Source organism: Danaus plexippus, chromosome 19, assembly GCF_018135715.1.
Source record: "Danaus plexippus chromosome 19, MEX_DaPlex, whole genome shotgun sequence".
Lineage (NCBI taxonomy): Eukaryota > Metazoa > Arthropoda > Insecta > Lepidoptera > Nymphalidae > Danaus > Danaus plexippus.
This window is the reverse complement of record NC_083549.1, coordinates 407,417-421,613: the sequence shown is the minus strand read 5'-3', so window position 1 is coordinate 421,613 and position 14,197 is coordinate 407,417. Positions and strand designations below refer to the sequence as shown.

General features: G+C 32.5%; 1 long non-coding RNA gene across 1 annotated transcript; it reads right to left on the bottom strand.

The window, feature by feature from the left end:
• Positions 1–5,119: 5,119 nt before the first annotated feature.
• Positions 5,120–6,765, bottom strand: LOC133319389 (uncharacterized). Its single transcript, XR_009753020.1, has 2 exons — positions 6,683–6,765; positions 5,120–5,477 (listed from the first exon to the last, which is right to left on the bottom strand). It is a non-coding gene; the product is annotated as an uncharacterized LOC133319389 (long non-coding RNA).
• Positions 6,766–14,197: the final 7,432 nt, after the last annotated feature.

Sequence of the window (14,197 nt, the reverse complement as noted above, 5' to 3'; positions counted from 1 at the left end):
TTCAAACAATAAATGATTTACAGGATAGGAGGCCTTGAGTTAGGAATAGGTCTTAGGATGATATAACAAAGGATAGAATCTGGGATAAGGAATTAGGCGAACTTTCATGAACAATAAAATAAAACACAAACTATCATTCCTGCAAAAACTACTATAAATATCCCTGATTGTATATAATATACGTTAAATACAGCTGATATTAGAAACTATATCTATACAGTGTGTGTACACATTTTATTAGGTAACTAATAATTATGGATGGTTGCAATTATCAGGTGTTACCTGCATAGCCACCTGTGCAAGTGCAGTGACAACAATGAGTTATGTTAGTTGACATAAATAGAGGCGAGGGTACAGATTAAAAATATTCGCGCTAGGGCCTGTGCATTGATAGGACCTCTTTGAAATAAAGGATTCGTAAAAAAGTTTACGTGCTGTCCTTCGAAAGTCTGAGGGGCTGAAGATAATCAAGAACAAAGGGCTTTGTGACGTCAGTAATAAAGAGTGACGTCCACTTTTTTAAAAATAATGACCCTGACCCAAAGGTTCAAACGGGCTGACTGTCTACCTGATGGAAAGTGGTCACCGTCGCCCATAGACATCTGCAACATAAGGGGTGTTATAGATGCGTTGCCTATTTTGTTTCTGGAGGATCCACCTGAACAATTGATGCTTGAAAGACCCCTTGTTGTAGCTCTCTGGAGACACCTCGGGCGGAAAATCATCCCACATCCTGCACATGCTTGGAAAAATGACCATATACAGTCTACGGCGGTGACCCTAAGGCGAGTAGTGCAACGGTAGAAGGGTGACACTGGCACTATTTCAAACAATTTCTCGGAACATTCCTAGTTGTACAAACTAGACGATAGAACACACAGAGGGAACTCACATCCCTTCGGAGACTTAAGGGTTCTAGATCGTCTGTGAGCATGGGATCGTCTACAAAGCTAACAGCCAGAGATTGTACGGAGTCAAGTAAAAGAAGTTGGTACTGTGGGGCACTGGACCAGAGGTGAAAATAGTACTTCATATTGGGACGAATCTGTGCTTTGTATAGTAAAAGTAAGTATTCCGGTGTTAAGTACTGCCCCGCTCTAATCAGTACCCCTAGTTTTTAGAGGCTAGTTTAGCCTTATCCTCTAAATATCTCCGAAATTAAACGTCGTTGGCTATGTCAACAATATTTTGATTGATCTTAAGGGTAATGTTCTGGAATGTTGGGGCTACAGTAAATGGGGCTTTTTTAGTGGTAAACGCTCAAATTTGTGTCTTCTGGGATTAGACTGAACTAAGTTCAGCTTATCCCATTCGGAAACCTGCTCCAGGGATGTCTCAATGACAGACATAAGTCTCTTTTTGCTCTCTTATTTTTATTAACGAAGAAAATTTGCTCGGCCTATGTAGTAAACGTCACCAGTACTGGTATCTGCATATTACCGAATGCTGCTGGTTCGCAGCATGTCGTTGATATGCAGAATGAACACTATTGGTGATAACATTGAGCATTGGGGCACGCCAACGTTAATGGGCATGGGTTCACAGCATAAACCGTCAACAACAACCTGTATGCATCGTCCATGAAGGAAGCTGGCTACCCAGTTGTATAATTCTTCCGGTAGTCCGTATAATGGTAGCTTCGATAAAAGTGCGCGATGTCAGAACCGATCAAAGGCCTTTGAGATATAAAAGCTGACAACGACAGGACCTATACAAAAAGACGGCCCACTTCGGTTTTACCACAATTGGACCTGTATTGGCACGCGTAGACATGGCATGAGAAACCGTTATCCAACCGCGCCCATATCACCGACAGTTCCCTATATTTGAGGTCGTCAAGACGTTGACAACAAATATCCTGTTTGTCATATAAACAAACCTCGGCAAGAGGTAAAAATAGGTGCTCAATTCTGTAACCGGGCCAATGCAGGAACTATGTATCGCCAGGATTGGATATTTAAGTCTCTATCACAAATAACAAGGCCGGCTTAGTCGTCTCTAGGTGGTGATGGACGGTATTAAAATTGGAATTCATACCCCTTATGTTTCAAAAGTCGGGCGTCGCTGTAAAAATTATTAATTCTTTTTTTTGTGACAGCCATAATTTTGGTTCAGGTACAGGGAATGATGGAAGGATGTCGATGGCCCACCAACCATACTGTCAAAGCGCTTTGCCCATGGTTTGAACTGAGGGTCAAATTTTAGGGGTCGCTGGCACGGGGGCACGGGAGGGCCCACCCATCCAACCCGCGATTGCAAACTGGGTTCTACAACTGGGTGAACAACCGACGAGCTTTTTTCGTTTGCGGTGGGACAGCCTCCTAGATCGAGACAGACTAGGATCAGGTCCTCTACGGACCAACGAGCGGCCAGTAGTAAATCGTTTCATCTGGTTTCCCTGGATCCCATGCCAACGAAACCCGCTCAATACCTCAAAACGGACATAGGCTAATGCAGGGTTGAAAGTCGATGCCCACATCACCATCCCGGAAGAGGAAAGGGTGGGAAAAGGGAAAGAGCTACTGGGTTTCGGACTCATCGGACGAAACGCAGCCATTTCAGGCTACGTCACGCCGATCTACTGTGAAAGTGTGGTACTTGAGATGTCGAGCCTCTAGTTGTATGACCACATCTAGGCTCTACTACTCTATATCGTAATATAAGACCATTTTTTTAAGTTTTTGTTTATGTCTTTGCTTATTTATGAAACAAAGTTTTTTATTTCTCGTCATAAAAAAGATAGAAATAAAGAAATGTATACCGTTTGCCATAATGGGGTGATGTGAAACCAACATTCTATAAGAGATGTTTTGCGGGATTGTTAATATGATAATACTCTCGGTCTGACGGATAAATGTGTTATCATAAGTGAACAATTGCATGATAATTGAATAAAAACATAAATGTGTTGGCCACGTCGCACGACATGACATATACAACAGAATAAATAGCATATTATTTAAAACTGTTTTATGGTGACGTGACAAGATTTTAAATTTTGTTTATATATACACAACTTTTATAAATAATTTCATTTAAAGATGTTTTATTTAAAACACCCGTGATGTTAAATGCAAATATAATTTACAGTTTTATGTGGTCGAAAAACAAGCAAACTAACACAGTAAAGGAATCGTCACAGTTACACGCTTGATGTTAAAGACATTTTGCAGCTCTTCAAATAAAAAAAAAAATATTTATGAGAAAAAACAAAACAAGTTCTTACTTTAAATCATTGTCGATACTTAACTTGATTCATTTTCTATATCTCTATGAACAACATACGAAAAATTAACAAGTATTGGAACAATGTTTAGACTTTGTAAAATCTTTCATCTCTCATGTGTATCGTTAATGTGGCGGATGGAGTGTGGACGTCACGCTCTATCGGATAAATTTGTTATAACATCTGAACCATTGTAATAGGATTAGAGTTTTAATCACATTATAAGAATCACATCGATCCATCGCATTATTGATGTATCGAGTGTAGCCAATTATACATTTGTGTTTAGCGAAAGCTTAACCTATAAATAGAGGCTTTATTGAACACACAATAAGTAAGAGCCTCTTTAATATCTCAGCAAACAAGAGAATGCACAAACGTGCTCGTTCTCTGTTGCTTGTTCTTTGTTGTATCGTACAGTGGCAGAAAAAAGATCGAGGTGCCGCCAACGATATAACTCAGCGCTAACGACTGCGCGTCGCCTCCAACAATCTATTTAGCGTTGTCTGATTATTTAAACGGCTTTTCATTTTATATTTTAGGGGACCAAAAGTGAAATAAATTTATAAGAATTATATACATAATATTGTTATGGTCTTTTATATACTGGCCAATATAAATAAAAATAAGACATATGTTAAGTAATTTTTCTAGCTTAGAGTTATAAGTAACTACAAAGAAAAAATATAAAATATGTTAGATATTGTTATTTTTTGGAAGAGTAAAAACAAGATCAATTCTTTATCTGTTTACATCGCATTCGGTTTTATCTCAAAATGTTTAGCTAATCACCTTAAATACCGGTGCAGAAACAGGAAAATTATATAAAATACACTTCCTCTATAGAATTCACGTAGTTCTTAATGTATTTCTGTTAAAAAAGAACATCTGAAAAGGAGGTAAGTATTTATATTACAATTAATCTAGAGATTTGTGGAAGTTTCAAATGAACATGTGCGCTTCTAACCAAAACACATAAATAGATATTCACAAATTGTACAAAGTTACTTAAAAAACTTAAGTCAGATTTTTTTCTTATCTTTTGTGTAAGAAGTATGTGCAAGAAAACAATTTCAAAATAATTTAATCATATAATAAAATAAAGAGGAAAAAGTTTGAATAACCAATAATTTTAAAATACGCCTTTAACGACTAATACTACTCATAAAAATAGTCACAGGGTGGAAAATGTAAGCAATACTTAAAATTTTCAAACATTTTATTCTGGATACTTAATTAGTAAACTTACAAGAATGAGAAAATGCTATTAAGTTATTAATATCTACCCAAATCGAAGCCTATTTGCTTTTCCAGTAGATTCTCTATATGTGAGACGAAATTTCAGTTTTATTAACTGTTTTGTTTGTTATACTTACATAATTTTACCTTGAATATTATGACGCATTCATTAAGATTTTCTATAGCAAATGATTAGTAATATTATTATAGCTCTATATAATCTTATCGGTTAAAGAGTTAAATTTTATTCTATTTCACATGTATATTGTATTTCAATCCTGATAATTTTAATGTGGTATTATAGCTTTACCCGGCAAAAGTACATTCATAATAACGAATTTGTTCGTCAGACCGTGCCAACACGTGTATTACTCCATTAACATCATCCAAACGATGCGGTAATATCCGTTAGTTTCGGTTTGATATACTATCACAAACTATATACAACGCCTGTTTAAAACACGAACACTCTAGCCGCTCTTAGTAAAATCAGCCGTGTATAAAATGCATGAGTCTTAACACAAGTTTAAAATAATTTATGAATATAACAGCATTAAGATTAATTTACTCTGTTGTTTTGTGTTTCTCATTTTCTAAACTGGGGCGCAGTTAATAAATATAAAGTTAAACATATGATTGAAAAATAAATCAAAAAAAATTATAGTTTTATTTAATCCTTAAGGTTTTGTATACAAACTACAAACTACAAAATATATATATATTTATTTTTATCATGACTAGGTAGTGCTTGATTGTCATTTCCTTTGTTGGTAGGTGGAAATGAAATCGTGGGCGGAGAACGCACTATATTAGTAACATCTTGTTCACTCGAGCCTTGAAGACAATAAAACACAGATTCACACTCACAGATAACCAGACACACAGACAGTCATTTATGTAACCAAAATCTAACTGGTAGTATTTGCAGATATTTAATGTCCCTCAAAAATAGAGTTGAGGAGAGGTGAGGTGACTCCTATTGGTTCCAACGAGCAGCCACAAACGACTATTTCTGAAACAAGGTCTTTCATAAAGTCAGAAATCCAAACAATCAGATAGCATGTAGATTTGCAGATAACATTACCAAAGATTCCTTACACAACACAGCAGAATGATACTCGGGATTAAATGAAACAGTGTTGAATGTGAACACTGCTGTGATACAAATTTTAAATGTTACTTTTAAAACGGCTCCAAATAAAATAAATTAAATGGACCATTCCTTTGAATATCAGAAAGTGTCGTAATCCTTGGGTCTACAGAGCATGACGTTAAATTTCAAAGTGATTTGGAAATAAAAGTTAAATTATCTTTAGAACAACAAAGTATGACACACCGTATTTTTTTTTTCATATTTGTTTAAATATACAAAGTAGAAGGTTCTTCTGTATAACGTTGATTACGGTTTGTTTTCCAGACTTGCGAATGATCTTGTTTCTAAAGTTTTCTTTTCGAGGTCTCTTCACCGTTTGGCTAGAGATTTTTTCTTAATTTAAATTAATAAAGAAATTTAAAATGTTTATTAAAAGAAAATATCAAATACACACGACCAGAGACGTCACTAGAGTTTCATGTACTGAAACTCGGAGTGTGGTCAACTGACTCCTGTCTCTTTGACTCCGAGATACAAAGGTTTTACTTGTATATTTTCTTCAAAAATAATCACAAGAAAACCTACAGATTTCAAAAATCATTACACAAAATTCTGTTACCATTCTTTAGTCTTTAATACTAATTAATTTAAAAGAAAAACTATCGACATGTTTTATAATAGTTCTGAAGTAGTAAATAAATATTGAAAGTCCATTCAAATATTCCAATTTTGGGTTGAACTCTCAGTTTTTTTTTTATATCTTACTTTTTTAAAAATATTTATTAAAAAAGTATTGCATTTTTTTATTCGTATTAAATCTAATGATTTTTGTTTGAGGGTCCAAGATTTTAATATAATTTTGTCAAAAAGAGCAATTATAATATTGATTGTGTGTATAAACGATTTGGCTACATTCAGTATATTAATATATCATCACAACATTATACTTAATAAACCGTACTAGGGAGGTCTTAGGATTTGTTTCTCTAAATGATATATTTTATTTTATGTAATAGAAGGGAAGGGATTCCTTTCTCTCTCTTCGTATTATTTCATTAATCATACACATATCTCGTTTGAAGCAATATTCTTTGTTACATTACCTAAATTCACTTGCAGCTTACCTCTCGGCGCCAACAGCTAATTCGTATGCGCGGTATATCCATATAATTTGAGCTTCTCAGTCAACGTCGAATTTGGAAGTCCTAAAGGAAATGTACGGTCGACGTCCATTAATCAAACTTTATCTGCCATTTAATCTTTGTCTTAGGAACGTCATTTTGTAAGACAAAGAATAAATTATTGTTAATATAATTATGATAATAAACTCGAAATACGTCACCATATAAAAACTCCTTTTCACGGAATATAATGTGAAATTATTCTATAACTATTATAATTAGGAAGCTCTAGCGTAATTGGCTATAATAAATTGATATAACTTCAAAGGTAGATAATTAAAAATATGTTTTTTTAATATATTAAGACACATCCCTATAGTATATTTCAACATACAACAATATGGCTATAGGAAGATTAGTTTCGATATATTTGTAAAATATAAATTATTAACATTTACTTTAAGGATAGTTATAACTAACTTGCCTTGTTATAAAGGAGTTGTCGCATTCATCGTACCTTGAGATTGTAAGGCAAATAAATGAAAATGGCTATGAAATCACAACATTATTTTAGGTGCACATTTTGCTGGATGTCTGGGGTCCTGGATAGTTTTTGCTGACCGTAAAATAAAAAAGGTAAGCATCATATTTTATCATACTATATATTAAGACTAATAATATACTATTAATATACTTGTTGTCTAAATATATAAAATAACTATTGCGGTCAAAAAGAGCGGTTTAGTTGAAAGCATAAATAACGACGTTTAGTACATTAAGAATGCTTTTTTCATTCTTCCCACGTATAAACTACATATATTTACTCTATAATACTCTTGATACAATGAAATTAAACACGCCCCTCGCAGTTCCAAATCATTTTTATTTAATATGAAAAAGAAGAGCAATATGTTACTTATATCTTAAGGCGTATTTCTCAAAATATTTTTTTTTTATTGGTATGTGAAATTTTTATAATTAATTTCCTTGTTAAGTTCACTTTTGTTTAGAAATTCAAATGTTATAACCGAATGCAAAGTGATCTCTTTTACGATTTGATTTTCGGAGCATGCCTCTGTTTAAAATATTAAACGTGATTCTATTGTCAAAATTCACTACCACAATGTGATATTGAGTGTAATGGTGTTAATGATAGTACTTACTTTACAATATAGAGTAACGATCTAAAATGTATCGGAATACGGACCTTCCTTTATTGAAACTAACAAAGCTCCGGGTCTTAATTAAAATACAAATGTTTATTAGCTTGATTTATAGGTTAAATTCAACGCAATGTAACAAATGTCATAATCATAGCCCCAAATTATAGGGTGATAAAGCAAATGGTGTAAAGGGAATCTAAATCGCGTATTCAATTAGTATTATTCACGTAACAAGCCGGCAGGTTGTGTTAACTATCGTGTTAGTGGTGGAGGGGCGCTCTTTAAACTCATATTATCATACGACGGTCTGTTCTCGTTATCATTTACATTCAGAGATGACCTTTGATCGATACGTTTACGAACCGTAACAAATGATATTCTCTTTATTAAAGATATTTTTCAGCATTCCCCATTTTTATAAAATATTTAAAGATCACATAACTAATACAAATGTCATTAGCTTTATTAAGTTGATTCGATCGATAAATAATAACTGATAGGTTTTATGTACTGCTGTATATAAATAACACAATGTTGTACGTTAATAATGTTAATGGAAACGCGTACTAACAGCGCGCTAATGTGGCCGGGATTTACATATAATTGCGAGCCGGCGACCACCCTCCATGTTTTATGCCGACCCTCTTCATAGCCGTTTCATATTTTCTTTTATTAATTCCCCTTTAGTTTGTGTATCTCGTTGGAAATATGAATACAGCTGGAAGCCGTAAACAACTAGGTTACTTTGGTTGAAATGTGAACTACATTTCATAAGACGCTCCATACCTTTGATTTTTTTGTTCGTCTTCATTTATTATATTCTTGGTTTTAAATTAAGTAATAGTTTAATTTAATTTTGGTTTACCTTTAATTTGTACTTTTGTATACATTTATTAAACTCATCTCACATCTTTAAGAATAAGTGACGCTTTTTTTGAATTAGATGTATATTTTACTTAGAACTAAACAAGTTATCATTTATGTATGTATAGATTTTAGAAAAATGAATACATTACTATTTAAAATTATTTGTAAATCCTTTCAAAACTTTTTTTATAAATTTATGAAAAATAAATTGGAAATTGCAGTGTTTAACTACTTCAAATAAACTAATTTTCCTTTTAAAGAGTTCAGACAGGCCACTTTATTTTAAATATTTTTTGTCCTTAGCGCGAAAACAGTTGGTAATATGTACATCAAGTAGTCACTAACCATCAAGTGGACAAAAAAATATCGCACCCAAAATATTACTCCACATCGGGAGTTAGCAAAACTACGTCACGTTGTAAACATAAAACGCTTCAGAAAACACGTAGGACGGCATCAAATTATCATTATCTTATCAGTTTAATAAATGTAATTCGGAATCTCTTGTAATTTAGACAGTCATTACACCCACGTGGCAATTGCTTTAATGTCTCCGTTTCACAGTTCTTGCTCAGTCGGTGCAGTGTTTGTGCTTGATAGTGCTAACCTAACTAAATGTATGTCCTTAGTGCTAATGGGCCTTGGAGCAGAATTGTGACAGAGATTTTAGTTAGATGGCTAATCGAATCTCGTTTCTAATTACTGGTATAAATGGATTAATTGCTATTATCGTATAATATTTTATAATTAGATTTAGACATGTATATTGTATATATGTTTAAATTAAGTTTATGTAAATAGGTTATAATAATTAAACTTAATATTCATTGAAAATACTAGTTAGAGTTAAACAGGATTATTAAAATATATGTGTACTATACAGATATAGTCGTGGAGGCCTGGAGGTTAAAGGCCCACCTCTCACAGAATGAAGAAGAAAAATATCGTGAGCAAACCTGGTCTTATAATTTCAAATTATAGGATTGAAATCGCCAACCCGTCTTGAGCAAGCGTGGTGATTAATGCTCTAATCTTCTCAATGTGAGAAGAGGCATTTGCTCAGCAGTGGGCTCCGATAGGTTGATGATTATGATGATGATGATGACAGCTAATGAGTTATAACAAGTAATAACTTGTCTGCTGTTTTGATGAACTATACTTAAGGAGTTGTAATCTGCTTGATGACGTCATATTAATCTAGGCTTTTGTGTAATTTCGAATAACCATTACGATTAGAGAAAAATATAAGAAATACTTTAGAAAAAGTAATAATTTACTAAAATAACTTAGGCACATTAAAGTAATTCCTCAATTAATCTGATCTTCGCATGTATAATTGGACAATTACAATTATATTAACTGTGACACTAGTTATAACTTTATTGAATTTAAAATCCACAACAAAATAATGTACAGAATGCAAATAGTTAACAAAGTGCAATCGAGAGCTACAGTCGTCTTAACCAACGGACTCCAAGTGGCAACTATAATTACATCTAACTTCTGAGATGACATCCCACTCAAGATAGCTCCAGCCATCTCATATTTCAGTATCCAAAGTCATATTAAACTCTATTTCGTTTGTGGCAGAGTTGAAAACAATAGTTGTTAAAATGGCAAAGTATTAACTGTTGCGTCCTGCGGCATCGGAACTTGAAACTCGATAGCTTTTCCGTTCAGAAAGCATTTTAATAAGTTCTCTTGAAACTAAATGCTATAAATATTATGGGTTTTTAAATTTTAATATACATATATATATATATATATATATATATTAAGACTAATTTATTTATTTGTCTATTAGGATAACTGTTCTTGTTTGATACTGATGAAATTAAACATCTTTTCAAAAAAAATATTTTAACTGTTTTTATATAATTTGAAACATTTACAAACTTATGCAAACAAAAAACATACCTAAATATAATAAATACAGTGTATTGAGAAATTGTTATTTTGTAATAAATGATATACCATAGTTGTAAATAATTATAATATAATGCACAATACTCACATACATTTCATTAGTAATATAAATCTCAAATAGGTACGAATATAATTCATCGTAATATTTGATATTGCAACTGTTTACTTAACTGATACAAAGTTTGTTCATTGATTTGTAGATAATAAAATTCACATCAGTATTCAAATATATTTAGGTATAATGACTATAAGTTTCTAAGCGGAAATATGTGGTTAATGTTTCCCATATACTTAAATGGTTGATTGGATGCAATTTACGTAGAATGTGGTTAAAACGAACATAGAGTATATTTAGAATTTCCTGATATCAGTAAACATTTTTGGGATATTCATAGGACATAAAGCGATGAAATCTTCACTGTTCACTGTCTATGCTTAATTTTTTAATAATCTTATGAGTTGTGTAGCAAACAGTAATGAGTGAACATAAGTGACAACTAAAAGATTTTTAATTTAATTTCTTTAATGTTTGTATAAATCCGTTCAGTAATTTTCTATAGGGTTAGCACTATCCATGAATGTGATTGGGTTCGAATGCCTATAATGGTCAAGGGAGGCTAGCCAATATCTTCGGGGGGATGAAACAGTGTTGGGGATACGGTATTAACTGAATGGATAGACAAACAATCCGCATCTGATAATACCAGCACGGATTAGAGCGGCCATCGGACTTTAAGTAGTTTGTTTGTTTGCTGGTCATACGATAACATGGATGTTGCTTAGTAATTACTGCTGGACGCCCTGTCTGTCATTTTAAACTAAACAGTCCCCTATAAACAAAGGGATTTTTAATCAAAACAATAGTTTACTCATACTATGTAAACTTTTTGCTGTTAGTAATCTAAGTAAACGGTTCGGTTAAATTTGTAGTAGGGAAACTAGATCTGTGACTTCACCGCTAGATGGAGCTGGCATCTCGCCAGTGTAACACCGGTGCCCGTTTGATTTATGCTTCATCGCTTTGCCTAATTTGTGGAGTAGCGATAAAATTATGCACCATTACAATAGGCTTTTATAGTCAACTCTCAAATATTTGAAACATGCCACTTATATTTATCATGTCTAAGTTTTATTTAATATATATTTTTGAAATTATAAGTTCAATTTTATTCTGTTTATGTTAGCATGATACAGCCCCTTTTATGTTTAAGTAAAGCTTTGAATCTGCGCAACATTCTATGTATCGTTGATCCGATTTTTTTCAAATTTTACCGTTAAATTGATAAATATAATCCAGTGTGAACATCTTTGAAGTCCTACACAAGCGAGACAATCTTCTAAACATTTTGCAGCGGTTGTTATATTGGACGAGTAGTTCGCTGTAGACTGCAAGCGTAAAATATTTGGCAATATGTCTTAAACTTTGTAAGTTCTCCTTCACACCAAAGAAAGTTTCCATCACAATGTGTTCCAGATATTTAAACTATGTAATTCTATGATAGTCATTCAATTAACAGTAAAAGAAGAAATTTTAATTCTTATTAATCAGATTATCATAAAAAGTAAATATAACACCATGTTCACAAAAATTTTAGACATATATATTTTTTGTTAAACTTAGAAAAAACGTTAGGATTAATAATCTTTAGTTGATACAGAATGCGACTTCATCTCTGCTAAGTTTATGTGATATTAATTAATACAAAACCAAAACAACACTAAATACCTCAAACTCCTTTTAAGTTAACATAAGTTATTTAACAACTGTTTTGTCATCTAATTCGTTTATTAAAAATATTTATCGTCAAAAACTGAAAATCCAATATAGGTAAATAATTAACGAAATAACATTTGGGACTGCTAACTCGAATTAAACCAACAGTTGGTACGGAGAGATGTTCTGATAATGGAATAATTAATAATACTAAGCTCTATAATTAATTGTGACCAGAAACGAGGCCTAGTCAGATATTTGCGTATCGTTAGTTTTGCTTTCGTTCCCAAATGTTTCTATTTTGTATTTATATCATTATTTATTTTGAATGAAAACAAAAAAACCCGCTGGTTTATAATGTTTAAAATACTATAATTTTGAATTTCAAAAGAACTCATTAAGTAACTCGTTTCTTTCAATATTGGTTTTTTATATTGTTATATTAATTGTTATTAAGTTTAACATTCTTATTACTCCTGAAAATATAAAAGTCACCTCAATGGAACTAAACACAAATTCTGGCATAAACTAGTGCATTAAAATGTTGACAACCATCGGTTAGCTGGTATTAAACGAATATTCTTAGGAATTTATAATACATAGTTAAATTCCACAAATAAAAACATAATCCGAGAGACCGAGCCCGCATAATTAAGCACTTATTCTGCGGTTGCGGATTACAGGTTCGCAATATTATTTTTGCTCAAAGAATCAGCTGTATTTTTTAAATAATAGAGTCGTTTTACGCTCGGCAACCTACTAGTTTGTATTTTGTGTTAGTAATTCTTCGTCCCCCTGTATTATAATTTTTCAACCTGTCCGTGGATCCAGTTTTGGCTTTTTGCATTGTCCACGGTAGGTCGTTTATTACCGCGTTGTAGCAAGAACGAGTAGTGGTAAACGACGAGCTCGTTTGGTTGCAATAGGAAGGATTACATCTCAAAGCCGGTATTTGCATTTTGTAACTGAAATAACTAGGCTTTGAAACATTTTTCTAAATTACGCAACGAAAAATATTAGTTACTTTTTAATTAATTTTAAAATCTATATATTATTCTGATGAAATAATTGCTTGAAATGAAATAAATATTTGTTTTTGGAATAATTAAATTGTTCATGATGATTAAGTTTGATTAAAATTATATTTAAATCAAAAGTCATGATAGTCAAAATTAAACTGTTTATGTCTTATTACTCATTCCTAGATTTAAAGCTTCCCAGCGTTTACGGTTTTCTCTTCTCTCCTCGCTTTACGTTAACGAGGAAAAGAAAGTTAAAAGGAACTATAAGCTAAAAATAAAACCTAGAAATAAAGGAAAAAACCGTTTTAAAAGTAACGAACAAGAGTGATGTGGCTTAGTTTTTGTTAATTCAGTGATAACTAATCGCGGAGGTAAAAAGTGTCGAGTCTGGCGAGTGGCCAACTGTCGGAGTCACCGTCCGTTGACATCAGTTGATAGAGAAAGTCTCGGAAACCAAACACAAAGCACTAGCACTACTAACTTAATATAATATATTCTTACCACTCGGTGGTATTCTTATATTAAAATACCTACTTATAATAAAATATACTTATAATATATTTGAATTGATTATTATCATGATACTTGGTTTCCATGGACAGTTTATATTTTTTGTTTTAATTATAAAAATTATGCATAAAAGAGAACTTTGTTAATAATTCCGTGTAAAGACTTCCATGGTTTTTGTGTGTGCTGAACAATCCTCAGTGACTGAAAATCTATAAAATTGTTAAAAATGTTACGGATATCTGTGTTCCATGGTTTCATTTCTGTGTATTCATGTATCTTATATGAAAAAAAAATATGTAGCTTTATGTTGCTCCGT